The sequence below is a fragment of the Felis catus genome, chromosome C1 (assembly GCF_018350175.1).
Source record: "Felis catus isolate Fca126 chromosome C1, F.catus_Fca126_mat1.0, whole genome shotgun sequence".
Lineage (NCBI taxonomy): Eukaryota > Metazoa > Chordata > Mammalia > Carnivora > Felidae > Felis > Felis catus.
This window is the reverse complement of record NC_058375.1, coordinates 147662065-147688203: the sequence shown is the minus strand read 5'-3', so window position 1 is coordinate 147688203 and position 26139 is coordinate 147662065. Positions and strand designations below refer to the sequence as shown.

General features: G+C 43.1%; 2 long non-coding RNA genes across 4 annotated transcripts in view; one reads left to right on the top strand and one right to left on the bottom strand.

Annotated features, from left to right (window-relative positions):
• LOC111561856 overlaps positions 1 to 3077 on the bottom strand; it is a 55535-nt gene extending 52458 nt beyond the window's left edge. Inside the window, exons 1-2 of the long non-coding RNA XR_006583240.1 lie at positions 2580 to 3077; positions 1779 to 1863 (exon numbers count right to left, since the gene is read on the bottom strand). This is a non-coding gene — a long non-coding RNA (uncharacterized LOC111561856). The remainder of the gene's footprint in view (positions 1 to 1778; positions 1864 to 2579) is intronic.
• The window catches only part of LOC109502702, a 42980-nt gene extending 18296 nt beyond the window's left edge, over positions 1 to 24684 (top strand). Inside the window, exons 2-6 of one of the 3 annotated variants that reach the window (XR_006583238.1) lie at positions 4595 to 4985; positions 8133 to 8290; positions 9844 to 9930; positions 24012 to 24084; positions 24475 to 24684. This is a non-coding gene — a long non-coding RNA (uncharacterized LOC109502702). Of the gene's footprint in view, positions 1 to 4594; positions 5101 to 8132; positions 8291 to 9843; positions 9931 to 14716; positions 15334 to 24011; positions 24085 to 24474 lie in introns of those variants that run through there. The other 2 variants (XR_006583237.1, XR_002161481.2) reach the window with 2 other exon arrangements.
• Positions 24685 to 26139: the final 1455 nt, after the last annotated feature.

Sequence of the window (26139 nt, the reverse complement as noted above, 5' to 3'; positions counted from 1 at the left end):
CAAATTTCATCTTTACATTTGATAGCAGCAAATACAAACTCGTTTTTAAAAAAATTTCTTGACGAATAGAATTTTTGTCCTCTTTGTTCACTCAGCAAATGCCAGATCCTTCTTATTCTAAGATCTCTTTCAGAGACTGGAATTTTAGTTAGAGCCAATGCACTTTTCATCTGTTACCTTATTGGAAAGCAAGGACAGGATAAAGTAGCATGAAGGAAGGAAAAAAAAAAGAAAACCCAACTTAGCCAAGTAATCCATGTAAACAAATTGGAACCAAATTGTTCACCTCCTAACCTTCACTTTCGAGTCTCTACCTCTAGGCTTTTAGCAAATAGTTGCTAACAGTTCACGCAGTTCTTCAAAATGCAGACTAGAGAAAATAATAAGTTTTCTGTCTGCAGGAGATGCTCTATGTCAGAATATGCTCACGGAAAGCCTCAGTCCACAAAGGTGTTTATTCCTCATGAATCTTCCCAGCTAAATCTCTTTGCTAAATTTCTTTGTCAGGAACAAAGCTTAAAGCTCCCTACTCTCCATTATTGCCTATCATTCTTAATATTTTCACTTCTCCAATCAGGAAGAAAAGAGAAAAAGGAAATTGAGGAAATCGAAGATATTGACTATTAGAAATAAAAAATAATAAGTCACTGCTGTTAGGCAAGAACCTGAAACCAAGGGCACGCTTGTCTCAAGTTGCAATGGGGCTTGTTGGTCCGAATAAATAATACCACATAAGAGCCATTTTGCTGGAGTCTCTTGCAAGTGAACACTTTCCATAGGATTTAGGCCTTAAACAAATACATTTGAATTCTAACATATAATCAGAAGAAACTAATGGAAAACATTTACAAACTTCTTCCCTCCAGGTAATAGTTCCCAGCTCACTTTAGAATTCTAAATGAAAGCTGATGACTATTCTCGTACAGACTGATTTTTGAAATGGCTTTAGATCCCAAAGACATGAGTCGGTCCAAGGGCTCGCTGCTCCTACTTCCTGCAGGGTATATGAGCCTCTGATCGCTGCCTCCAGTTCTCTCCAACTATGATTTCCATACACCTGTCGTTCACAGTAGGGGAAAGACTCACTATTGTATCTCACCTGAAAACGAACAGAGCCTGAAAAACCATTCTCTGCTACTAAGAAACACTGGGCCACAGACAGATGAAGAAATTTAAAAAGGAAAATGGGGGAAAGGACACAAACCTGTTGTCCTCTGGTTTGCACTGCACCTGAGAACAACACGGAACTTAACTCATGAGACTAAAAGAAGAGAGCAGGGCCGCGGCATGAATGGGGAAGTTGTTATCCCCCAGGAACTGTGATTCGCAGGGTGCACTGTCAGGTGGCACAAGCCCGTAAATCACTCTCCACCTGTCCCACAGCCTACCACGCCAGATATATTCCTTTGAAATAAACTATCTCTCATGCTTTCCTTTTCACCTCTTTGTCTCCCTCTGAGGAAGAAGCTGGACATTGAGCCATAATCCACCATTATTGTAGAATATGATACTCTGGTAAAAGTCACTAACGAAGCCCTACGGGGATCCAACACGAAACAATTAAGTTGTGATGGGGGTGGGCAAGCAGAATGTCTGGAGCCACACCGGGGAGACCTAAATTGTCAGGGCTCACTCCACCAGCACTGACGCCTGAAGGCGGGGAGGGGCTTCAGTGGAAAACGGATGGCAGAGGTCACATTCACTCACATCACGTCTGTAAAGAGTCCGCTCTGCTTAGCTGGGAGATGGGCAGGGGTTGAAATTGGGTGGGGGCTCACCTCTATTTCCCAACACCCCTCAGGTCCTCATGCAGCTTTCCGACGTCCTTTTCAAGCTACTCAAATGGTTCAGGTCCTGGAGAGACTAGAAGAATATGGTTAAACATGGAATCAGGAATTTGGATAGCTAATAATTGGCACCCCTTTAAACCAATATTCTTTTTTAAATGTCTGTTTGTTTTTGGGAGAAAGAGTGTGCAAGTGGGAGAGGGGCAGAGAGCTAGAGGGAGACAGATCTGAAGCGGACTCTGTGCTGACAGCAGAGAGCCTAATGTGGGGCTCAAACTCACAAACCATGAGATCATGACCTGAGCCGAAGTCAGACACTTACTGACTGAGCCACCCAGGCGCCCCTAAACCAATATTCTTTAAGTACTTTCTTGACTTAGAGTATAGACTACGTGCTATATCAGGTAAACCGAGAGGGAAGACATGTGGGGGTGTCCTCAGTGCCTCAGTTACATTCCTGAGCAGCTCAGCTCTGGTCAGGACCTCACCCATGTGGACAACTAGAGGCACAAAAATACTCTTTTAACATTTCTGTCTCCAAAGCCTACCCAGTGGGTGGTCCCACACTGCCCCTGCCCCTGACACTGCCCACCCCACTTGTCCAAGCATTCCTTCTAAATGAGTACAATCTCTGAGAACAGTTCTTGCAAAAATCTGTGTTCTTTCTTATTTAGTGCCCTGTAATACTTAGTGCCCCTTCTCAATTAGGTGCTTGGCAGGGGGCAGAAGCCCCCCCATCTCTGGTTGAACAGCTGGCTATGGATTCTCACAGGCCCTCACCCTTTCACCTACCTTTGACCAAATGCTGCTCAGGACTATTCACTCCCCGTACCTCTTCTCTTCAGATTTTGAGCTGATCCAGGAGTGAAAATCCCACAAAATGAGCAAATACCCTAATATGCCAGGGCTGAGGTTGGAGGAAAGCTGGCTGAGGAGATTTGGGCCTCAGCAATTTACAAAAAGCCTGGAATCTGGTAAATGTTTACTGAATGCTTGTTGAATAAAAATACATTAATGGATAAGCCACCGGGGCATGGGATAAGGGTGATAAGCTGTTCCCTACCTGCACGTATAATTGGAGGTACATTCATTTATAATTTGGCTCTATCTTTCCTCATTTTCAACAGTTACAGCTGATGCTGAAGTGATGTTATTTTCACATATGACACTAAGGAGTGGCACTGAATTAGAAAACATGAAACAGACTTTCTGTGTCTTCCCATTTGTATTGGTCTCACGCCTTTGGGTAGGCGGTAATTCCCAGGTTTACAAGTGATATCAGCCACCAAATCCTCCTATCCACACTATCTATGTCAAGTTGCTCTTGCTACTGACATACGAATCTGAGAAAAGGGCAGGTTTAAACTTATGCTGATATTAGGCAAATGAGTAAACCAGCCACCACCTATGTATCCAAACACCCCTCAGGTGTAGCTTTCCTGTTAGCTCATCAGCCCCGGGCTCATGCCGAAGTGTGGATCACCTGGAGTGGGCTTCATGATTGCTTCTCCTTAGATGAGATTTAACATCCCTGCTGTGTGAACATGTGGAGTTTCTGACAAAGGTGTTCATGAGAGAGGAAATACACCACAGGGCAGCGCAAAGTTGCTTTTGGATGGAAGGAAATTTGGAATAAATGCAACATGAGACAGAATTATAAATTGACTTGGACTGTTAACCTGAACTCAGATGCACATATAAAGAACAATGATAACTGATTTTCATAATTACAACCCAGAGAGACTGCAAAATACTAAATTATCTTCAGAATCTTCAAATAAGAATAGTGTGTTTGAGCATGGGATAAATGACTTAATTTATCTGTTTCAATACATTTGAATTCTTTGAAAAATCATATTCTACTTATACAATGGCAACATTTTATTAACTGTAATAGCTGAGTAACTGGACTATATAAATAAAATTCTGCAAAAAAGAATTGACTGATCACTGGTTCCCCATCTGGGAGAAGGAGGTGAAATTCACAGGATACCCTAAGCTTATTTCTGGTAGGGGAGAAACTCAATCACAATTATGAAAGTCTACTGGTGAGATACAGAGGTAGGAACATTTTGTTGAGATAGAACATTTTTATGCCTTTATAGGGCAGTTTTCCAAGTTTTCCTTTGGTCATGACTTGAAGCATAGGTGAAATACTAAAGAATTAACTATGCTATCACTTTATCTACCTCAGATGTTTTCCTAGAACTTCCCCTTCATACGGTTCTGTCTCCTATTGCCTGACTCAGAGGTCAAATCTCAATGCACAACCTGGCTCAAAAAGACGATCTGGCCAAAGAAGACTGGCGAGTCCTTAAGCTAACAAATAGTGGGCAAATTAGACACTTAGTGAGGAATGAAATTGTAGATAATGATTTAGAGAGCAATTGGGAAGTTGGCCGGAAAGTCACGATGGACCATATTCAAGTGGAAACTATGAGCAAGCAGACAGCCTCGTGGTAGGGTTATAAATTTATTTAAACTATAATTCCACAGTGTAGAGAAAGTGTAGCTTCCTCATTTGATTTGTAACTCCTTTAATCTTCTTCATGAGCCCCGTTGACTGGGCAACAAAAGGAACAGAGCAAAATAAAACAAAACATCTTAGACCATTTCTTGGCTTGAAGTAATAATTTTGACATTTCTTTAGGTATTACCCAGTATTTTAGAATTTTATTTCTTTCCCCTCTCTATTTCAATATGGCATGTGGGTCTATGGGGCAAATAGGGATTAAGTGACTTCATGGCTTTGAAGGAAAGAGCCCTAAAAGCCATATGATATCCTGTGTCTCTTTTCCTCCCCACAGCCATGATCCTGAATATTCAGTCACAGCTGGAACTGCTGGCATGCACCACTGCCATTGGTAGGTGGTATTACCTGTGATCTGATCTCTTGCATCTTGGACTGTGGCTGGTGGCCCTCCATCTCATGTGGCCTCACGCTGTTCCTGCTGATTTGAAAGGCCCGTGACTCCCATTCATCTGCCACAACATCAAAACACTCTTGCTCAGAAATAGAGCTCCCCAAACTCTCAGTTTCCTCTGTGTTGAATCCACACCACTGGAGCACCAAAAGCAAACAAGAAACACTAAAGCTTCAGATAAGCCTGTCTCTTCCACCACACGACACCACCAGGATTACTTTGAGGAAGCTGTCCCAGAGGTGACGTGGGAAGTGGTGGCCTTCTGGAGTCCCAGGTAGGGGTACAACAGAACTCTCATGGCATTGAAGACTCCAAGTTACCTAGATGTTCCTAAAGCTACCCACTGTCCTTCAAGGTTGGCCTTGAGGCTGAGATAAGAGGAGAACAAAGTAAGTGTCTGGTATCTCCTTTCCTCCACCTCTACCTCTCTCCTTTCTCCCAAGGTCCTTCAGGCCAGAAAGAGTGGGGTTTTCCATAATTTCACCTGCATCGGATCATCCTTCCACCATTTCTAGTCAAGCCTTGGGACATGGCTAGGTTAGATGGAAAAGGTATCTCCATGCCCTGCAAGGAGTTCTATGATCTGACCCAAACAGGTTAACTCCTGAAATTCTGAAGGCGTTTAGAAAATCTTCCTCACCCAAGCCCCGGTTTCAGAATGACTATTTTCTTACAGGACAAAAGATTTCATGGCTGAGCCTCAGAGGTGGAGAGCTACAATGAACATGATTTAAGAGGGGAAATAAAACATATCAGTTTAATGTTTTTGTAAATAGTATCCCCACTACACTATAGAGACTACAAAATATAATTTTAAGGGTGAGGGACATGGGAAGAAGTGTGAGATGGAGATACAGAAGCTCGGAGAAAAATTAAGTCTGTTATTGGTAGAGCACTAAAATGAAACACATGGACATTTTACTAGAGCCATTTAGGTTAGAGAAAGCTCTCCAGTTACCATCTCCCTGAGGCCTCCTTTTGTTTCTTTAGCTTTTCCTGAGCCCCTATGCTTGTGTACAAATTTTTAATTACTCAATTTAACTTGAGTGCATTTCTGTTCCTTAAAGCCAAAATACGTGCATGAACAAGAGCCTTCAGTTAAGGCTTTCATACTTCACAATGTGTATGCTGAGCAGATGAGCATCAAGTCTCACTTCCTGTTTCCCGTAAAGGTCTTTCTAATCCATCCCTCCACCTAGCCCCAGATCCCCAGCGCCACACCCCCAGATCACTGCCCCATCACCCTGGCTGGCCAGCCTGACTCCAGGCCCTCTGCTCTCTGCTATCCTCCAACTTTTGCCCCGTTAGTCATCCTGAAACTCCACCTTCACCACATCCACTGCTGTTCAGAGATGTCAGGCTTCTCCCTCCTCTCTGGTTGGTTGGTTTTGCCCCAGTCGGGTTGTTGTTGTCTCTGCCCTTGTCAACTAAGCCAAATGCTTTCTTTGCTCACCATGAATAGGAACACCACTGTCTGTGCCTTCTCTCATGTTTTTTGCATGTCCTGAACAGATTTGTGCTCCTCTCCACTGATCATTCAAATCCAGCCCATTTTTCTTTCCAAGCCACTGAAGTGGTTCAAAGCAACTTATTTTCTGTTTCTCTGAACTGTCGGTTACATTATGCCGTATCATGCTACTTTAGGGCTTAGTTATATTCCATCTTTGAATAATGGTAATATCAATGGCTAATATTTATTGAGCACCTTTTATGGGGAAAGTGTTTCACAGGGATAGCTCATTTGATGCACACCATCCCTGTGAGGTGAGCACTAAATATGTATGCCTGAAGATGACGAAACAGAGTCTCCTCTGCAGTTTGAAAGCTTGCCTAAGGTTATACAGCTGGCAAGTTGATGTGGGCGGGGTTCGTGCTGAGAAATTGGACTCCAGAGGCCATCCTTTCAGTTGGTATGGCTTATCACCCCCAGAGAATTGCTCCTTCTGACTTCATCTGTCTTCATCTCTCTCCCCAACTACACTATAAACATCTATATGGCAAGGTCATGATTTTGTGCTCTCTGTCCTCCTACACAGGCATATAATAGACCTTTGAATGGCACTTCTTATCTCCTCCCTAACTGTCCTTTCCTGTTGAGTCATCATTTTTCAGATACAGAGCAATGTGACCTTCATATTCAAGGTTTGCTCATACTCTGCTGAGGTTAGGCATTTCTTCTCTCTTCCTGTGAAAGTTCTATGAGCCCCTGCATGGTTAAGGTGCCGACCACCAAAGGTAGGAGGCAGCTGATATCTTCATGGAGACTCCATTTTCTCTCTGCCTATCTTCCAGGCCTGACTTCTGATGTCCCAGGATCTTGGCCACCACCTGACACCCTCTTGCATTGCACAGTCACACAATGTTCCTAAATCCACCTTCCAGACACCTGTCCCAAAGGATTTTATAAATAGGACTGTAGCCTGTAGGAGGTGGTCTCAGGCCAACTGCCCTGCAGCTGGGCCTTTTGAGCAGTGTTGAAAGGAGACCCCAAAGATCCTGCATTAGAATGCTCAGCAGCCCTGTGATTTATTTGGAAAGAAACCAGCTGCCCCAGCGAGAGTGGAGAAATGTGTGGTTTGCTAACAGATTTTAAACATTAGAGTTTAGGACTTCAAAGCGAGTTTTCCCAAGGGGATTTCTCTTCGCTGTCCTAAATGAGAAGCTACAAGCATTTAGGACTGCCTTAAGATGTAGTGAAGTGAGGCTTTGAGGCTGTCCACGTTTGTCTTGGGTCTTTGTAGATGGTGTGTGGGAGCTCCACAGACCTAGGCCTGGCAGGAGAAATCTTGGCAGTGGCCACTTTGTTGTAAGAGGACTTAGCAGGGGTGGGGCGGGGGGTGCAACTGGCTCATTTCCTCCCAACAAGCCATGTTGTGTCTCCCTTCTTCTCCTGGCAGCATGCCATTCTCTCCAGAGCCTCTGCCCCTCACCCCCCTCTCTCTTCTCTCTCTCTCTGTCTCCTTCCCCTACCCACCCTTGAGAGGAAGAAAAGAATGAAGCACATTCAAAGGGGTCTCCCCAGTCCTTCAGAGTGCAAGCTGCTTGTCACACTAAGGTCAGACTGCAGCCTGGGAACGACACAGTCACCCATGACGTGACAAGATCGTTTCAAGAACCCCTTTAAAAGTCTTGTTGTTTGTTTAAATCTTTGCCCACAGCTGCCTGTTTAGGAACTCTAACAAAAGCACCATGAAATCCTGTTTGATCTTAGCCATATTCACTCCTTAGCCCCCAGGACGGAAGAGTGGAGTTTGGTTCAAGATGGGGGAAGGGTGGCTTTTGTGATTGCCACAAATATCACACGCTTCCCCTTCCAGACATGCCAGGGAAGTGATAGGACAGGGAGGCAGTAAGGAAAGGGTAGGGCCATGCTTCCCTAGCCTGCTCATGTGTCTAATCATCCATTCGTCTTGCTTGCAAGGGACCGTGAGGAGCTCTTGCTCTACAGGCCTCTATTAGGCAGCAGGGAAGGGGAGTTCCCTCCTTCCTGCCAGGTGGGGGACTCATTTCTACACCTGGCCTTCCTGCGCCTGCTTCAAATTGTTCTTGGACCTGGACCATTGCCTGCAGAGAAAAAAGGTGAGGCAACATCACTCGACCCCCAACTCCCTAAAGCAATAGGGATGAACTTTGCTCTAAGAAAATGTGATTCCTGGAAATTCAGGTTTGTGAAAAGTAAGATTAAGTCAGGGATTGGGTAGGTGTTTCCTTTTACTTGAGAAACATCAAAGGATGCCTTAAAATAGTATCTCTTATGTGAGGGCACTTGAAATACAATCTGATTCTTAAGAATTTGATCCCAAATCAAATTCTTGGGACATGGATCCTATACAGTTTTAATGGGAACAGGGAAACTCATTAACTACATCTTTGCAGTGTCAAGATTTGGTGAGGAAGCAAAAGTTTCCAGGACAGAAAAAGATTCATTAATGAACTGACCATTTTTACAATTAGTTCCCATTTAATCATAACTTTCCATCATGCTGGTGTCTATTCTCACATATGGTATCAAGATCTTTGTTGGACCCTCCCGTGTGGTCAATAATACAATGCAAATCAAATGCAAATTGATTGCAACAAAGTGAAATTGCATATCCTGCAAAAGATGCGGGCTTTCATCTGACTTGGATGAGGGACAATTTGAGCTTCAAAAGAGACTGATTTAAATATCAGAGAATTAAAAGAGACCCTTGGGAGAATGAGCCAAGTCCGTTAATATTTTGGCAAAAACTGACCCTTTCAGTAAGTGTGTAGCAAAAATCAAATGTGAAGAAAAGGAGACCTTAGCGTTTTGTCAGTCAAGTTAAGCCAAAAAAAATTGACACTTGATTCATTTTATGATTCCAAGAATTAGCAAATAATTACAGCTATAAGATTCTGGAAAATAGAAGATAAACTTATTTTTAATGTTTCATTTTTAACAATAGAATTCAACCAACACCTAAAAATACCATTTATGGTAAAATTTTCGTTCTTAAGTGATTTCTCCTTTAATTTTTTTTTTTTAAATCTCAGTTATCTTCAAGAAATGAGTCTCTCCCATGGTTCCTTGCCATTTCATGTATATTATTTGATTTAATATTCACAGTGACGCTATCTGTTAGACTGAGTAGCTGTCCACACCATTTTACAAGGAAGAAAATTGAGGCCCCAAAAGGGTGATTTGAACAGCACCATGAAGTTAGTAAACATTAGCTTCGCTCATGTAAACAATGCAAGTATTCTTATTGACTGCTGGCTACATGGTTAATAATATTAGGCATATCTGAACCCAGACCTTTAGACTCCCAGGGATTTCTTTACAGACAAAAATAGCAAATTGTGTCATACCCAACATTTTGAGTACTTACTATCTACCAGGTACCACCCTAAGTGTCTTACGTTCCTCTCATCTAATCTTTACAATAATCCTATGATCTGAATACTGAGCTTTATCCCTATTTTACAAAAGGGGAAACTAAGGCTCAGAGAGGTTAAGTTGCCCAACGTCCCACAGCTGGTAAATGACATTTCAGCTAGAATTAGAATTCACGTGTTTATCTATCTTGGTGCTCTTAATTGACACACCACAGTGCCCTTTTCCGGGAATAGATTAATTCCAGAGCGAAGCTCAGGATCTTTGTCTTTAACAGGCATAGGACAACCACGCATTGTGTAACACATTACATCTCAGAGGGAAGTTGCCTGGAACTCTCCTCAGCTGGTTTATAAAGGAGAAGGTAAAAGAATGGGACACGGGATACTTAAATTTTACAAAGTTGTTCAAGAGCAGGGATGGCAAACAGGCTTCTTCCGCAGAAGATGGCAATCTTCTTTCATCAGCTGGCAATCCCACTTAATGAGTAGAAGCTGCTAGAATGAAGCCAAAGCCTTAATCTGGGCTCCATGGCAAAGAGTGGCACGAGTTTTGAGCAAGCCTGGAAGGGGAATTGGCCCACACACGGGCCATGTGTTTCCTATTTACCCTACGGGAGAGTGCCAAGGTATGGCACTTTGAGATTCAATGGACTCAGATTATATTCCTTAATGTTTCATACCACAGTGAGTACACAGGCTGCCTGAAGTAGCAAGTGGGGGCAGGAGGTGAACATAAAAAGTGTCCATACTCCAAATTCAAGAAAGATTGACTACTCTTTGATTGTAGGAACAAGTAACTATCAGATTCCGTTGTAAACTCTTCCCAATCAATTAATGACAACTCTGAAATGGTAATCAAGCTTCTGAAAGCCAGCCAATAGCAGCAGCCAGTTTTAGTAACTGCTTTCCATGGCCAATCCCTGACCACTCCTGCTTCTGAGAGGCCACCAATCTCTGAGTGCCTAGCTTCTCCAAGCCCCATATAAGAGCAAGCATCTGCTCTCTTCAGAGTCCGTGTTCATTGGTTTTTTGCTTAGAAAATAATGCATTCTGCTCTTTGTTTCATTTATTCAGTGGTAGCCTCTTTCTTGTCCAGAGAAAGAACAGAGAAGAAAAAACATGGAAAAAAAGGCCTTGTTTCATACGTTTGAAAGGTGGAAAAGAAATCTCTATCAAACATACATAATGAAAACATAAAAATCTCTAGAAATTCTCTCTCTCTCCCCTCTCTACTTTTGCCTTAAAGAGGTCAAAGGGAAACCTCTAGGGTATTCAGGAAGCCAGGTTCTGTTGCAACCCCCATGGCAAGGGAAGGATAATCATTGTTAAAGTATATGTTTAATTCATTTAAGATTGTGTTAAATTGGTACTTCAGTGGTGAATACACCAGGCTATATTCTTCTTTGATGACCTGTTGGCCAAAAGTTCCACAGTGATTAAACACTAAGCAAATACATACGTAAGACAAAAATAGCACTCAGATGTTGAAAATCTAAACTTACCCAGCACATTTAAGCCTAGTGCAGCGAAGTATCTAGTTAGTATCTGTTTTTATTAATGGATTTCTATTTCTGGCTTATTTTTCCTTTCCTGCTTTGGTAATGCTAGATGTATGTACAAAAATCTACATATTTATTCAGAAATTGGTACTTTACTACTGATGAGTTGATACAAACAATATAACTAGGGCCATTATAATGTTAAGTGAGTTTTGAACAAATAGAGTTAGAAATCCAATTATCTTTCTATAGAAAGCCTTTGTGTAGAGTCATTGTTAAATAAAAGAGGGAAGTCAGTGGGAAAGTGAGAACAGCAATTTCTCCTGCCTGCAAAAGGACATTGGAGAATTTTATCCTGAACATGCATTAATCTGTTCACAATAGCCTCTGCCCTGTGGTCAGCTCATAGAGATACAAAGATCTGTTCTAGCTACTGGAAGCTTCCTTTTGGAAGGAGAGCCGACAGTCAGGAGCGTATGACTTGGGTAAGAAAGCAAAGAAGAAACACAGATCCTTGCACTGGGCCAATGGCTTAGAACTGCAGGACGGAAGTCACCACAACCCTTCCCCGGCACCTCAGTCTAGGGCCTTCAATGCTTACCAGTGGGGGCAGAAAACAGAAATCCCTTGCAGTGGTTCCAATTGGGCCTTTGGTCAGTCTTAGATCAGTCAGTGCCCCTCAAGCTTTACTAGGCACATGAATTACCTTGTTATCTGGTTAAAAATGAAGGTTCTGATTCATAAATTTGGAGTGAGATCTGAGATTCCAAATTTCCAAAAAGATTGCAGGTGATGGCTATGTTATTGTTCCATGGACTTTGAGTAGCAAGAATATAAGTTAGCCTAAGCCTTATCTGGGACACAGGGGCTTCCACTTGGCTTCCACAGCAATAGAGATTAAAATTTTAGTCAGAAGGGAGCTTAAAGATCATCTCGTCTTTGAAAATCCCTAGCTGTGTGATGTCAGGCAAGTTACTTATCCTCTCTGTGCCTTGTTTCTCATAAAAGTTTAGTTATAAGGATTAAATGAAATAAGGTTTACTACAGTGCCTGATATTCAGCATCTGCTTTGTAAAGGCTAACTAAAACCATCTGGCTTCATTCCTTCATTTTGCAGATGTAAAGATAAGTCGTTCTGACATGAAGAAGCTTGCTTAATGTGACACAGCTTGCTAGTGTCAGAGATGGAGTGAGAACACTATCTCCTGACTTCTAGGCAAAAGCCCTTTCTGCTGTTTAGTTAGAGCCCAGCAATAATTGAGAAAGCTGGCCCCAGCATGCGCTCAGCCCACTTTCCTGCCCCGGCCTCAGACACCCACAGAACAACTGTGGCTTAACCCACATGCCCAAATATTTTTGCTACAGCCAGTCCTGACAGCTCAAGTCTTCTGCCGTTAATTATGAAGATTACCCAGATAATTGATTTAATTGGGAACAGAGAGTATCTCAGTGCAACCAGCCAAAATGGATTAGATCTCCTTAGTGCAGTATACAGATCCCTGCGGCTCTGAAGGGAACGCATTTCCTCCCTGGGGAAGATTGTGGATGCCCCATGGAACCTATGGTATAGTCTTGCTGACCTGTTCCCCAGGGATACAGTTAAATCTAGTCCAAGTGTTGGAAACATACAGCTCTCTCTTTACCCCCATTGTCTTTATAAAAGCCCACAATAGAGTTTTTAATGCTCACACTTGACAGTGATGTCTTTGGGGAGGTCAGAAAGCAGAGAGTAAAAAATCCTCTCCCAATATGGTTTTGCATTAGCCACAGGCTGTTCCAAGTCAATGGTATGGAGAAGTACAAACTCTTTTTTCTGCAGTAAAGGGAACGAGATGACTTCTTTCTATTGCAGTGCTGAGATATGAATAACTGAACTGGAAAAACATATTAGCTGTCTGTCTAGTGTTGCTACATAATACAAAAAAAATCATTCCAGCATCTGCCCAGTGAAAAGTTATAAACAACTAGCAAATATATGCTATGAAGTATCATTGCTTTGGTTGTCCTCACTATTGGTGCAACCCAAATGGGGTTATCCATCTAGTTCTTTGAAATCAACTATTTGTGTATCCACTTATCCTAAAGACACAACTTTTTTTTTTAAATTTTTTTTTTAACGTTTATTTATTTTTGAGACAGAGAGAGACAGAGCATGAACAGGGGAGGGGCAGAGAGAGAGGGAGACACAGAATCTGAAACAGGCTCCAGGCTCTGAGCTGTCAGCACAGAGCCCGACGTGGGGCTCGAAATCACGGACCGTGAGATCGTGACCTGAGCCGAAGTCGGACGCTTAACCGACCGAGCCACCCAGGCGCCCCAAGACACAACTTTTTTAACAAATTATTTTCACATTACTTTAGCCTCTGTGGGGTAGTTTTTCTGTTTGTACATGTATTGAAGTCATGTTGAAAATCTGGTAGGTAGAAAGCTCCGGGGAGGGAAGCCACCTGAACAAATACAGAAAACTTGTATTATTGATCAGATACTGAAAGATGTGTTTCTGACATCTTCAAATTTGAGACACTAAAAATAAGATGAATCTGAAATTTGGTGATGGGATATGAAACCTTTCTCTTCTAGGTGACAGTTGACATTCTAATCAGAGCTGAGATGGAAAAATCATGAAACAGAAACACTTCTATCCATTGGGGATACATTATTGGATGTCTTAGTTTCAAAGGCCCCTTGGACCTGCCACTACACATCAAACCTATCCAAGATGTTACCATACATGCTTTGGCAACATTCATGATTTGACAGGGCCAGATAGTTTCTCATTCCTATTATGGGTTGCAATGTATCCTTCCTCCCCCACAACTATATATATATATATATATATATATATATATATATATATATATATATATCTGTATATGTGATAGCTCTAACCTGTAGTACCTCAGAATGTGACCCTATTTGGAAATAGGGCTATTGCTGTTATAATTCGTTAAGATGAGGTCCTCCTGGAGTAGGGTGAGCCACTCATCCAAAATACCTGGTGTCTTTACAAGGAGATGGCCATGTGAGGACAGACAGAGAACACCAATGTGAGGATGGAGGTGAGGATTGGAGATCTGTATCTACAATTTAAGGAATGCCAGGGATTGCAGGCCATTAATCCCTGCATGCCACTAGAAGCTGGGAGAAAGGCAGTGGACAGTTTGTGTCTCAAGGCTCTCAGAAGCTACTAGCCTTGCTGACACTTTGATTTTGAACTTGTAGCCTGCAGAACTATAAGAGAATAGATTTATTTGCTTTAAGCCACCCAGTTTATAGTACTTTATTATCATAGCTCTAGGAAATTAATATATCCCCCTCATAAGGATTGTTATGTTTCCATCCTTTATCAGGTTAGACTCTGGTTGGCTCTCTCAGGTGGGAATGAATCTGAGATTTTAGGAAATAAATGATCTTGAAGATAGGAAACTTTCCCAACCCAGTGCAGGCTTAGGACTGATCTGTGTTTTGCTGAAGATGTGTCACTTTTTTTTTTTAAAAGAACATATAGATGACCTTGGGTCTCCTTGACTGTTTGGGACCTGCCAGTATGAAGCAAAACACATCTAGAAATGTGAAACCTTGACTCTACCCCTTTCAACTGATCACCATTCTTGGCTTCATTCAATGAATATTTATCTTCTGCCCACAGGGACAGGAAACTGACGTGTTGAGTACTTGGAAGTAACTGGTCTTATCTTCATTTGCCTTTCCATAAGCATTTATATTCACAGCATCACCGTTGCAATCTATAGTTGATTGATTTTGAAGTTGTGTCTTTCTCTGAGACTTATACCAGCTTGTGAACAGATAGGAGCTAGCAAAATTTCTGCTCAGGGTCTTACATAAATGTGCATCACTGGTTACAGTTTATGATGGAAAGTGGCTTTCATCTTGCATGGCATCCAGTAGGCCAACACTAATGGACTGAGTAATGAATGCCAAGGTGGAGAGCTTTGTACTATGTTCAGTACTTTGTAAGACTGCCCCCTGGACTTAGCAGGAACACGTAATGTCTCTGATTAGCTCATGGGGCTATAACAGTGGTGAATGGACTCTTTGCCATCCCCTCCTTTTCAGGTTCAAGTGGAAAGACTTTAGGTTCAACATTGAAAAGAAAACTGTAAAACACAAAATATAACTTTAATAACAGAATGTGTGACACTACGAATCTTGGAGAATGGCTTAAGAAACTCAACAAGCACTTTTCCTAGCCATTCTCTGATGATAATGTATCTAATATCTTAGAATAAAGAAGCAAAGCTGGTATTTTGCCTTTTTAAAATGGTTGCTTTTTGGAGGTGGGAGGGGCAGAGGGAAAGGGAGGAGAGAATCTTAAGTAGGCTCCATGCCTTGTGCAGAGTCCAACTCCGTACTCAATCTCATGACCATGAGATCATGACCTGAGACAAAATCAAGAGTTGAATGATTAATCAACCGAGTCACCTAGGTGTCCCTAAAATGGTAACTTTTACTTTTCAAATTGTGAGACTTCTTTCTTTCAAGGTCCATGTTCAGGATCCTTTTCCTACCACCCAAATGATTCACATGTCAGAGCAGCAACAGCATATCCAAGGGCTCAAACTATCGGGCATCTATTTGACACAATCCTTGTCCTTCAGAACTCACTAAGCCAAGTTTAATGAGAAAATCAACTTCCTAGACATCCCTATCCAAGTAGCTTATAATGATAGTAGCTGATTATCAGATGAAAACCAATTTCAATACCTGTACATTTGAGCAACTGCATCCCATGTAAGATAAGAACATCTCTGGATCAGTCAATCCTCTCCCTGGGAAACTTCATGCTGGTTTTTATATAGTGTTAAACAGTTTCGTTGACCAAACATTGTCAATCTATGGATTAGTTTCATTCCTTTAGCTGTAAGAAACAGAGAACAACTACGTAGTGACGTCAGTGTGCCCTCATCAGCCAGGTTAGATCACAATCCCATCCCTGTGGTAGCTGGTTATGATGCCTGATTGATACCTCTACCAATATCCTATAAACTGGGGCAGAGCTCCTCTAAATGGAGCCAGCACGATAAGGACAGGCTAGTAGCTGGTCAACAATGAACACCAGAGTCCACAAGATACTGATTCCCTTAAACTCAGGCACCCCCACATCATATCTCTCGGTATCTTCCATAGTTTCTAGCACTATCTTTGAAATCAGCAGTCTTTCAGTAAATGCTGATTAAAGAGGATGTAGGGATGTAAAGACTTTTCTCCAGGGGCACCTGGCTGGCTCAGTTGGTGGAGTGTATGGCTCTTGATCTCAGAGTTGTGAGTTCGAGCCCCATGTGGGCGATTATTTAAAAATAGAATCTTAAAAGAAAGAAAGAAAGAAAGAAAGAAAGAAAGAAAGAAAGAAAGAAAGAAAGAAAGAAAGAAAGAAAGAAAAAGAAAGAAAGAAAGAAAGAAAAGGCTCTTCTCCATACCTCTGCCTGATCTCTCCCAGAATCTGGTCTGATGCCAAGCCAGAAACAGGGCCCCAACCCAAGCTATTGTGGCTCTAAGGCTTCCAGTTTGCACAATTTCGTGTGGTGGAGGGTCACCTTAGTATAGAATGGAGTCCACTAGGCTGGTCTGACGTGGCCTGGGTTCTTCACAATTACCTCAGCTAAGGCCTCATGCAGGCTGAATGAGAAACCTGAAGCTGATTTGAACAGGCTGCCTCTAGGTAAGGTCAGATGGAATTGTGCCCCGAGGCAAGGAAAAAGACAGAACAAACCCCTTTCTGGTGCCTTGCGATATCTTTCTAGTCAATCATCATGCATTTCTCAGCCTAGGCTCTATGGTACAGACTTCCTAGAATCCTCAGACACACAACAAATCTCAGTTCTTCTCCGCAAGGAAAAGGATTTCTATTTTCCCTCTTTGCCCTCCTCTTTGGGAACTCCAGTCATCATGGCCCTTCTGTCAGTCACAATCCCCTGAGAAGGCCTTGAAAACTAAGCTGGTTTGGAAAAGAACACACTTGATTGTTAAGCCAGACTCCCCGCACATCTTAGAACTTACTGACACCTGCTGGACGGTTTCCCTCTCTCTGGAAAGCATCTGAGCAGGTTTTTGATCTATGAGTGATGGTCCCAGGACATTGGCTTCTGGACTGGGATAGAAATGGAGAACTTTCCATGCTCTAATGAGCGCTGTGTCTGCTTAGTGAAAACGTGCCTCCTTCCCACTGAAAACAGACTTGAGAATCTCCAGCAAGCTTCAAAGACAAGAGCCTTATGGTAAAAATGCAGGCAAGAATAGCAGACAAAGCAGGTCAAGATTAGAAGGGTGGAATTGGTAATTCTGGTCAAACTCTGGGTTCCTATGTGTTTTCCTGCTGGAGAAACTGAATAAAATAGGGCTTCAGAAGCATCCATTTTAAATATTTTTTTAATGTTGTATTTATTTTTGAGAGAGACAGAGAGAGACAGAGTAGGAGTGGGGGAGGGGCAGAGAGACAGGGAGACACAGAATCCAAAGCAGGCTCCAGGCTCTGAGCTGTCAGCGCAAAACCTGACATGAGGCTCGAACTCACAAGCTGTAAGATCATGACCTGAGCCAAATTCAGATGTTTAACTGACTGAACCATGCAGGCACCTAGAGGCATCCATTTTAGAGCATAATTTAAGGCATTCCAGAGCCCAGGAGATGCTGCTTGACTGGGTCTGTGTTGGCCCATGGCAAATCCTAAAGGAAGTGAATGTGGCCGTTGGTACTCTCTGCTCTCTCAATTCAAGATATTTAGCTTCTTTGGCTACCTTCTCCAACTCCTAACTTTTCCAGGGCAATGCACTCCTCTTACTAGGGAGGAATGACTCAATTGACTAATTTATTGTATCCAGTGAAACTGCATCTTTAAAGAGAAACTAAGGGTGAGATTTACAATAAAATCCAGGGAATCCATCTTAATGGTAGCATTTTAAACCTCAGAGTAGGCTAATGTGGAAGCTACTGAGGGGCTTCTGGGGCCCCTCAATGAGAACATGTGGGGCAGTTATCTGTAGGCAGCTCCTAAACAGAGCAAGGTAGTTATTGCTGCCATCTTGGCCAAGCACTCATCCTGCATGGAGACCAACTGCTGCATTGCCCACTTTCCAACTTCTCCTTCTCTCAGGAAACCAGAGAAGCACTGGCTAGCTGGGTAGCTACCTGGAGACAGACTGGAAGGCTCCTTCTGGAATAACTTTCCTTCCCACTCTCTGTCTGTACCACCCCTTCCATCTGGGGTAGTGGGTCACAGGAGCAGCCCTGAAACTCCTCTCATCTTCCCACCCAAGGAGTTGAGCTAAATGCAAGAAGAGGGAGAACAGACAAGTATGTGCTTCTGAGGAAGTGGAGGGGCCAAGAGGAGGCCTGAAGCCAGTGCTGAGGAGAGAGGGCCTCTCTGGGAGTGGGCTGCAGCCCCCCTACAGGAACACAGCCTACCCATGCCAACCTCAGAAACCACATGCCTTCACTGCAGGCAGGAAATACCAACCTCAAAGTCTCCCCACCTTTGGGGCCCCCTCCCATCTCCAAAATGCTTCAGGCCAGAATTTAGGGATAGCTCTGAAATTTGAGTTCTAATAGCTGGGTGTTGCCTACACTTGCTGTTTTAAATGACCTCTGGCCCCCTGGGGGTAATTATACAGTGGGCTTTGAGGGTTTATGGGTGGGTAGGCTAATACTGGCAAATGCCAAAAGAATGTACTATTTCCCTTAAAAGCCTGTTAGGGCTAGAGACTCCACTGATGAAAGAGGTCAGGAAAATGCCATGATATTACTTGCTTTCTACCCTAACATTTGGCCTCTCTAAGGCACTGCACAAGGAAGCCAATACTGCCTGTCAAGTATGAAAGACATTGCTTAGTAACTCAGGTACCAGTGGAGAATGTACTCCAACAACCTACAGTTCAAGGATTTCCAGTATATGGCCTTCACAGCTATCTCCAATCTCTGAGTCCTCCCCTCACAGACCCTCCTCTCTCTTCCTGGTATCCACATTGTTCTAGCATAGCCTTTTGTTTACAGTGTTCCCTGTAGCCCCAGCTGCACCCCTAGAATCTCCCCAACCATTTATCTGAGTCCTCCAATCTCTGAGTCCTCCCCCCACAGACCCTTCTATTTCTGGTGTCCACATTGTTCTAGCATAGCCCTTTGTTTACAGTGTTCCCTGTAGCCCCAGCTGCACCCCTAGAATCTCCCCAACCGTTTATCTCAGTCTCAGCACATTTCAACACCCACCCCGTATCCCACCTCCTAATGAAGCCCTCTGCATCTGCCAATTCCAGGTCCTCCCACAGCTCTCAGTATCTCCCCTGGTCTGTAGCATGCACTTCTTACATTGTTACTTATATTTTTATTTAGGCATCCTTTCTTCTGGAAGACAGTAGGTGCTGACAAGGGAGGCACTTTATCATACATCTATTTGTATCCCCAGTTTAAACTCAGAGCCTTTCACTGCAAGTTACCCGGGAGGTATCCTGGATATGGCGTCCCTTTCTCTCCACGGACATTTCCCATGACTTCATGACTTCATCCTAGCCCATTTCAATACTGACTAGCCCCAAGTTTTATTAAGTTCTTCTTTTCACAAAGCCAAAGTGAGCAATATCTGGATCTGCCTCTTTTTTTTTTTTAAGTTTATTTATTTATTTTGAGAGAGACACAGAGCGAGTGGGGGAGGGGGAGCAGAGAGAAAGGGAGAGAGAAAACCCCAAGCAGGCTCCATGATGCCAGCACAGAGCCTGACGTGGGGTTCAAACCCACAAACCGTGAGCTCATGACCTGAGCCGAAGCTAAGAGTCAGACCCTCAGAAACTGAGTCACCCAGGTGTCCCAGGTCCCATTGCTGCATCTGGGCAGCCAGCAGCTCTCAATTTTTAAGTTGAGATTTGCTTTGCCAGACTAGAGACGCTCAGTTCTTTTGCCTGTTCTTCATTTATTGTAGTTTCCAGACCTGTACCATCCCCCTCTCCTGGGAGCTTTCTGGTTTCCAATATCCCTCATGAAAAGTGCTGCCTAGAATTAAGTGTAATATTCAGCTATTGAATATGTGCAATCTTAGCCCAAACAGAGGGAAGGAGGCACTTGAGGGAGGTCTTTTTATGTTCATTGTGATGACGAACACAACTGGATTCCAATGATCTTTGCTTAAAACAAGGAAGAAATGCTTTTTAAAGCAAGCAAGCAAGCAAGGATTTTTACCCAACCAAGGGATTCCAGTTCTAAAAAAACCCAAAAGTGTCAGAATTAGAACCACCTGGATTGCAACAAACATGGAATCCATTTTTTAAATTTTATCTCACAGCCTTTTGATGGTATAGTTGTGGTTTGTGTGTGTTCTACAAAGAAGTTCATGTACCTGGTTATCCAGGAATATGTTACGAACCAAAAAGGGAACCAGAGCAAGTTAGAAAATGAAGCGCATCCAAGCTGCAAGCCTCCCAAACCACCACTGGCTGACTCTCCAAGTACCCTAGCAGTCTTAGAGGTGCTCCAACACCCCGGCTCCCCATCTCTACACTCGTCCCCCACTCCTAAGCCTGCTTCTCGCTCCTCAAAATCTCTGAAGTTCCTTTAAAGGGCCAAATCAAGAGAATGGAGTCATCAAATTTAAGAGGAAGCCCACCAGGATCACATGATTTCCTTTTCCCCAAGCCACTCAATGTAGCAAGTAATACCTCGTTTCAGGGTTTAGAAGCCTAGATTATTTTCTCTGGTCCTTAAGGGCCTTTTATGTATCTATATAGGTTTAAGTAAGTGAATTCTCCTCACTGACCTTTAGCATACTTCTACTCCAAAATCTGTAAAACTAAGTTTACAGCGAATGAAGAAAGAAGCCTCATTTCTTTTCATCATGGAAGCTTCTGATCTCTTGTTTCTTTTTACCTCTGAGGTGTTCATTTTCTGTACCATCAATGGCAACCTTTCCCTGCCCGTTTGCTTCTATTTTCATAGAGAAAAGCAATAGCTCTGGAAGGAAAGTCCTCTAATTCCGTCAGAGAGTTTGAGGGATTTGCCTGATGTTGTACAGCCAGTTAGTCCAAGAGTGCATCTTATCTAGCCCTGACTAGACTCTCAGCTGCCAAGAGGCCAGAAGAGACCAGACTGACACATTCTTCTTTCCAGATCCACACAGTGGCTGGTCTTTGGTCGATGTATCCAAGGCCACCTTAACACCATGGGTTAGGCTGGGGTCCATGATGGAAGCTTCTTAGGCATGTGATGGAAAGGAACTGTCCCTGAGCCATTCAGTGTAGACTTTGCTTGCAGAGACCCTGGTGTTCATCAGTGAATCTTGCACATGCTCATATTCATCACCCCCTACCGCATGCATGGTGGTATTCTGAAAGACAGCAGCTGGACTTATGACAAAAAACAAAAAGACATAGCTCACAGGCTCAGTGTTTTGCTCTATCACCTGGAGTCCTAATAAATTTTCTGCCCAGGCAGGAAGTCACGGGGAACCCCCGTATTCACCCAGCCTGAATTCCAGGAGCCTGTTGCTACCAACCTACACAGAACAGAAACCCATGTGGTTTGGACACATAAGCTTTGGGGAATATAAATAAAATATTCAAGTGTCTAATCAAAATACTGAATTTGTTAATTAAATTATATATTGATATTAAAAGTCGGTATTACATAAAATAATGCTTAATTTAACATTTTTTTTCCACTTTACATTCAGTCTCCACATACATTTTCCGTCTTCATGACAATGGCCAATTTTTTTTTTTCTCCTTTGCTGAGTCATCCAGAGTACATGTCTTCACGCTTCAGTTGTTTGACATATAGTACTTTTAAAAATCAGGCATGATGATGTTGCTGAAATATTTCCTCCAAACCGTAAACTTTCATAACAACAGGAATTTCCATTCATCCTATAGGTTAACAGCACAACCACTTACTTTTTTTTTGCTTTTGTGACTGTTTGGAAAATCCTACAAAAAAAAAAAATGATGAGGGACTGCACCCGGGAATAATTGTGAAATCTGTGTCAAATTTCTATCCCTCCTTTTAAAATCTGATTTGCATTAGTTGATCTCTACAAAAATGCAAAACTAGGAGCGGCTGAATCGTTTCAGGATGTCTTTCCTAAAGAGCATTTTGTAGTTAACAAAAAAAGGAATTTGACCTGGAATATGAGTAAGTTCATGAGAACCTGAATAACATTGAGAATTCTATCTGTATCTTCCTTCTTTCTGTGAAATAACTTGAAAGGACAAAAGCTTGCCGTATAAGCAAGGAAGTCCCAGTTTATATCTATTTTCCTGGAGTGATTATTAATTGTGCCTCCTTTTATGCTCAAAAGTATCTCAGTTTGGACAGTAAGTTATGTAGTTACTCTGCTTTTAGCAAGGAGCATACTATATATTGTCATTCTGGTGGCCTTGCCAAGGCATTCAACATATTGGCCATTCAGCAAATTTCCTGTGAGACTAATACCCACACGGCTGCCAGACAGAACTCAAAGGCACAGTAGCTGAAAATTAAAGCAATGCGGCTAATTATCTAAAGTGATATTACAATGTCTAAGATTCTGGTACTTTGACTGCCAGTCAACACAGCATCTGCTTCCAAAGGAAACAATTTTTTTTTTTAATAAATCTTTAAAAGAAATCTAATTATAAGAAACTCTTTCAATTAGTTAAGAAGAGCTGCTTTGATCTGAGAACAGTGCCTTTATTATTAGTTTAATGTTTCTAAATATTGGGAGGGAAGTTGTCTTTATTAATTTTATGATTTAACCATCCATACTTGCCAAGATGTCTCAGCTAAGGCACGATTCACTTCCGGTTGACCGTCCGGCAGGCGAGTGAGCTGTGTGTAATGAATGGTGTGGGTGCAGGTGGAGCAGGTGCCCCCTGCACCCGAGCTCTGGGTCCCTGAGACCCCCAGCAGACGTGCAAGAGAACTTCCCTCGCTTTTTGTGGGTTGGGCTGCCTGCACAATGCCGACGCTTGTGCAGAGACTGAAGAGGACGTATCTGTGCAAATCCACTCCCACTCGTCAGAAAATCACGTTGAGCACCAGCTCGCCTCCTGGGAGATCAGGAACTTCATCTTCCAACGTAAAATCTGCCATGCAAGGAAAAACCCCGCCAAACAAAAACTCAAAAACTTGCTGGTGAACGCTATCTTCTTCTGTGTTTCTCCATTCCTGCCTCTAATGGTTGATTGCCTGAGTGTAAGGAAATCGGCCCAGGTCTGAGACACATGTACCCCAGAGTTAAGGCATTTATCACACTGGATGTGGGATATGGTTTGCATTTAGAGGGTCACTAAATAAAACTGCTTATCCTTAAATCACCTATGATATTTTACATTACTCATGGCCCAAGGTCTCATGACAGTTGGCGAGATATGAGCTCTTTCTGTGTGTCCAGCTTTGGGCAGCCCATCTCCCCAAATCCATGGATAATGCAGTGAAAAAGGGGTCTTGTCGAGGGGAATGTCTCTCAGGCATCCCCTCTCCTCAGCTATATAAGCGTCTCGCTCAGCTGCTTAGCAGCACAGGGAAGGTTCTAATGGGACACTGTCCTGCAGACACACTGGCTCCATAGAGAACATCCATCCTGTCTGCCAAAGCTCTAATATGATTTTCCCTGCAGTGAGGGGGGTCTGAACAGAGAATAACCAAAGGATGGCTGTCCCTTAAAACAACCAGGACCTCAAAGCCTTTGCCCCAGCCCCACACTGTGAAGAATAAAGAGAAAAGAAATATCTCTGACATCTCTCCTGCAGTCTCTGAATTTCTAAGACAATGGCCCCTTCAGCCTTTCTTCTTGAAAAGAGTTTTCCCCTTCCAACCATTTTCCTGTCCTGACCAAGAACACGATGGGAGAAACTGGGAAGGTGGGAGGGAGGAAGGCCCAGCTATTGAGGCCCGTTCTATTTCCTCACCACCTTTTATGTCCTGGTGGCCGTTCGTGCTTCCTTCAACGATATTCCCATGCCTTCCAGGGTTTCTTCTTTGAGAGGAAGCTGAATTAAGAGGGTAGAATATGAAGCCAACTTTGCCAAGTGCCCTTGAAAGGTGAGAATTGATTTTTATGCCTCGGCCCCCTTCTCCTACTGGCCTTTCTAGACACATTGTTTCTACACTCAAATGTGTCAGGGACATCCTCAACGTGGGGCTGTGGCCAAGGGGTAAGACGTAGATACATATGGCCCAAAGCCCACAAGGTGATCGGCAACCTTGTCCCCTGCACTCTCCACTGGCCTGAGGCCTTGGCTGTCTTTTGTAGCCTATTCCTGTGGAATGTTGTCTTGGCCTCACTTTAATGCCAACCACTAGCCTCTCTGTCTCCTGAAGTCCCAGGACCACAGTGACCTTGCCAATGGCTTGGCCTTCCAAGTCTGAGGCTGTGCTGCTTGGCTTGAAGTTGTGCTGTGGTGAGCGCTCACAGCCTCCTCTCTCTCTCAGGCCACTGGCTTCCTCGCCTGCTGCTGCACCTCCCAGGAGGCCTAGCGGAGTTGCTGGGAAAAACTCAGGTCCACACCACCCAAGCTGCAGCTCCGCCTTCACTTTTGGTTCAGAACTGCACCAGTGTTATGTTGATCCAGAGTTGTTTCTCTCTCTCTCTTTCATTTTCTGATCCTGACTACAGACCAATAAAAAGGAAATTTTACCAGATGATGCTTTTTTTTCTATTTTTTATTTTTTAATGACCAGATTGTACCTGCTAGTTCTCAAGAAAAACTCAACTTCTCAGAAAGCTTTTAAGATACTTTCTTTGAGTGACATTTTTCATCTTGCAAAGACTACAGCCTTTACTCAAACAGATTTTTATCTTTTTTTTCTGGGGTTTGATGTGGAAATCTCACTAAGTTCTTCCATCTAGAGTATGTCAGTATTTGATTGAAATGCTAGTTTGAAGGCTTGCCCATTAAACCATTTCTCCTTGCATCCTTTTAAAATTAATGCGTACTTCTAAAACTAATGATGTATTTAACATTGGAAATAAGCTAAACCTGAAAACTCACAGAGCGTTTCAAATAGATGCAGAAGATCGCCACCTTGTGGCCACTGTGGAATCTGCCACTTGGACTTGTGCTGGTTTGTCACAGGGTTTGGGGCCCTGCCGCTAATTAAAATAGAGGCCTTCTAATGTGATCTTTTCCCATGCAGTTCACACCCTAATCCTGATTCTTTGCGGGTCCACTTGTGGAGATTTCCTGCAATTTGGAGAAAGGAGTCTATTCAAAGCGGCCTCAGTGGTCTAGTTGAAGGATGCCTTTTTGGTCCTTTAACTTGGTTTCATAAGGAAAGGAAACAACTTCAGGGGACCCCAGCTCTTTGTTTTCTTCAAACCCTATATGCTCTTATCCCTGTATTTTTTTTTCAAAATGTGCCCTAAGGGGATACATGTACCACCATCCTGAAGATTATATTTAAAAAGCAGGTCTGGGCACACTTACGCTAAGACCTAAGAATTGGAATGTACAGGGATAGGTTCAGGCATTTGCATTTTTAACAAGTTTCTTAGGTGATTTTTTTTTTATGTTTGGTTTATTTTTTGAGAGAGAGAGAACATAAGCGGGGGAGGGGGGCAGAGAGAGAGGGGGACAGAGGATCCAAAGCAGGCTCTGCACTGACAGGCTGACAGCAGCAGGTCTGATGTGGGGCTCAAACTCAGAACCGTGAGATGATGACCTGAGCCCACCAAGTCAGACGCTCAACTGGCTGAGCCACCCAGGAGGCCCTCTTAGTTGAGTTTTATACACATTAGATTGCTAACAGTGCTGCCTTTTAGTCTGTGCAAAAAAGAAATTAGACAGGGATCTAACGAATTAAACAGTTTGACCCTGAGGAGTCTCCCTTAGGCCCTGGGAGGGAGGGAATTTGGAACAGAGGAGAACTCAAGACACTAATGCTGTTCCAAAGCTCCTGCCTACCTGAATGTTTGCTGTTTGAACAAAGACGCCATTAAAGACTGCAGTGACCTGTGACTTCAGCTGGACCCTCTAAACAAGAAGCCATCATCTACCAAAAGAGTGACCCCCTTATTTAGGGCGCCTCCCTCAGCTTGTATGGGAAGCAGCGAAAAGGAAAAAGGAGAGGCTACCATGCTCCCTGTGTCCAGCCCTC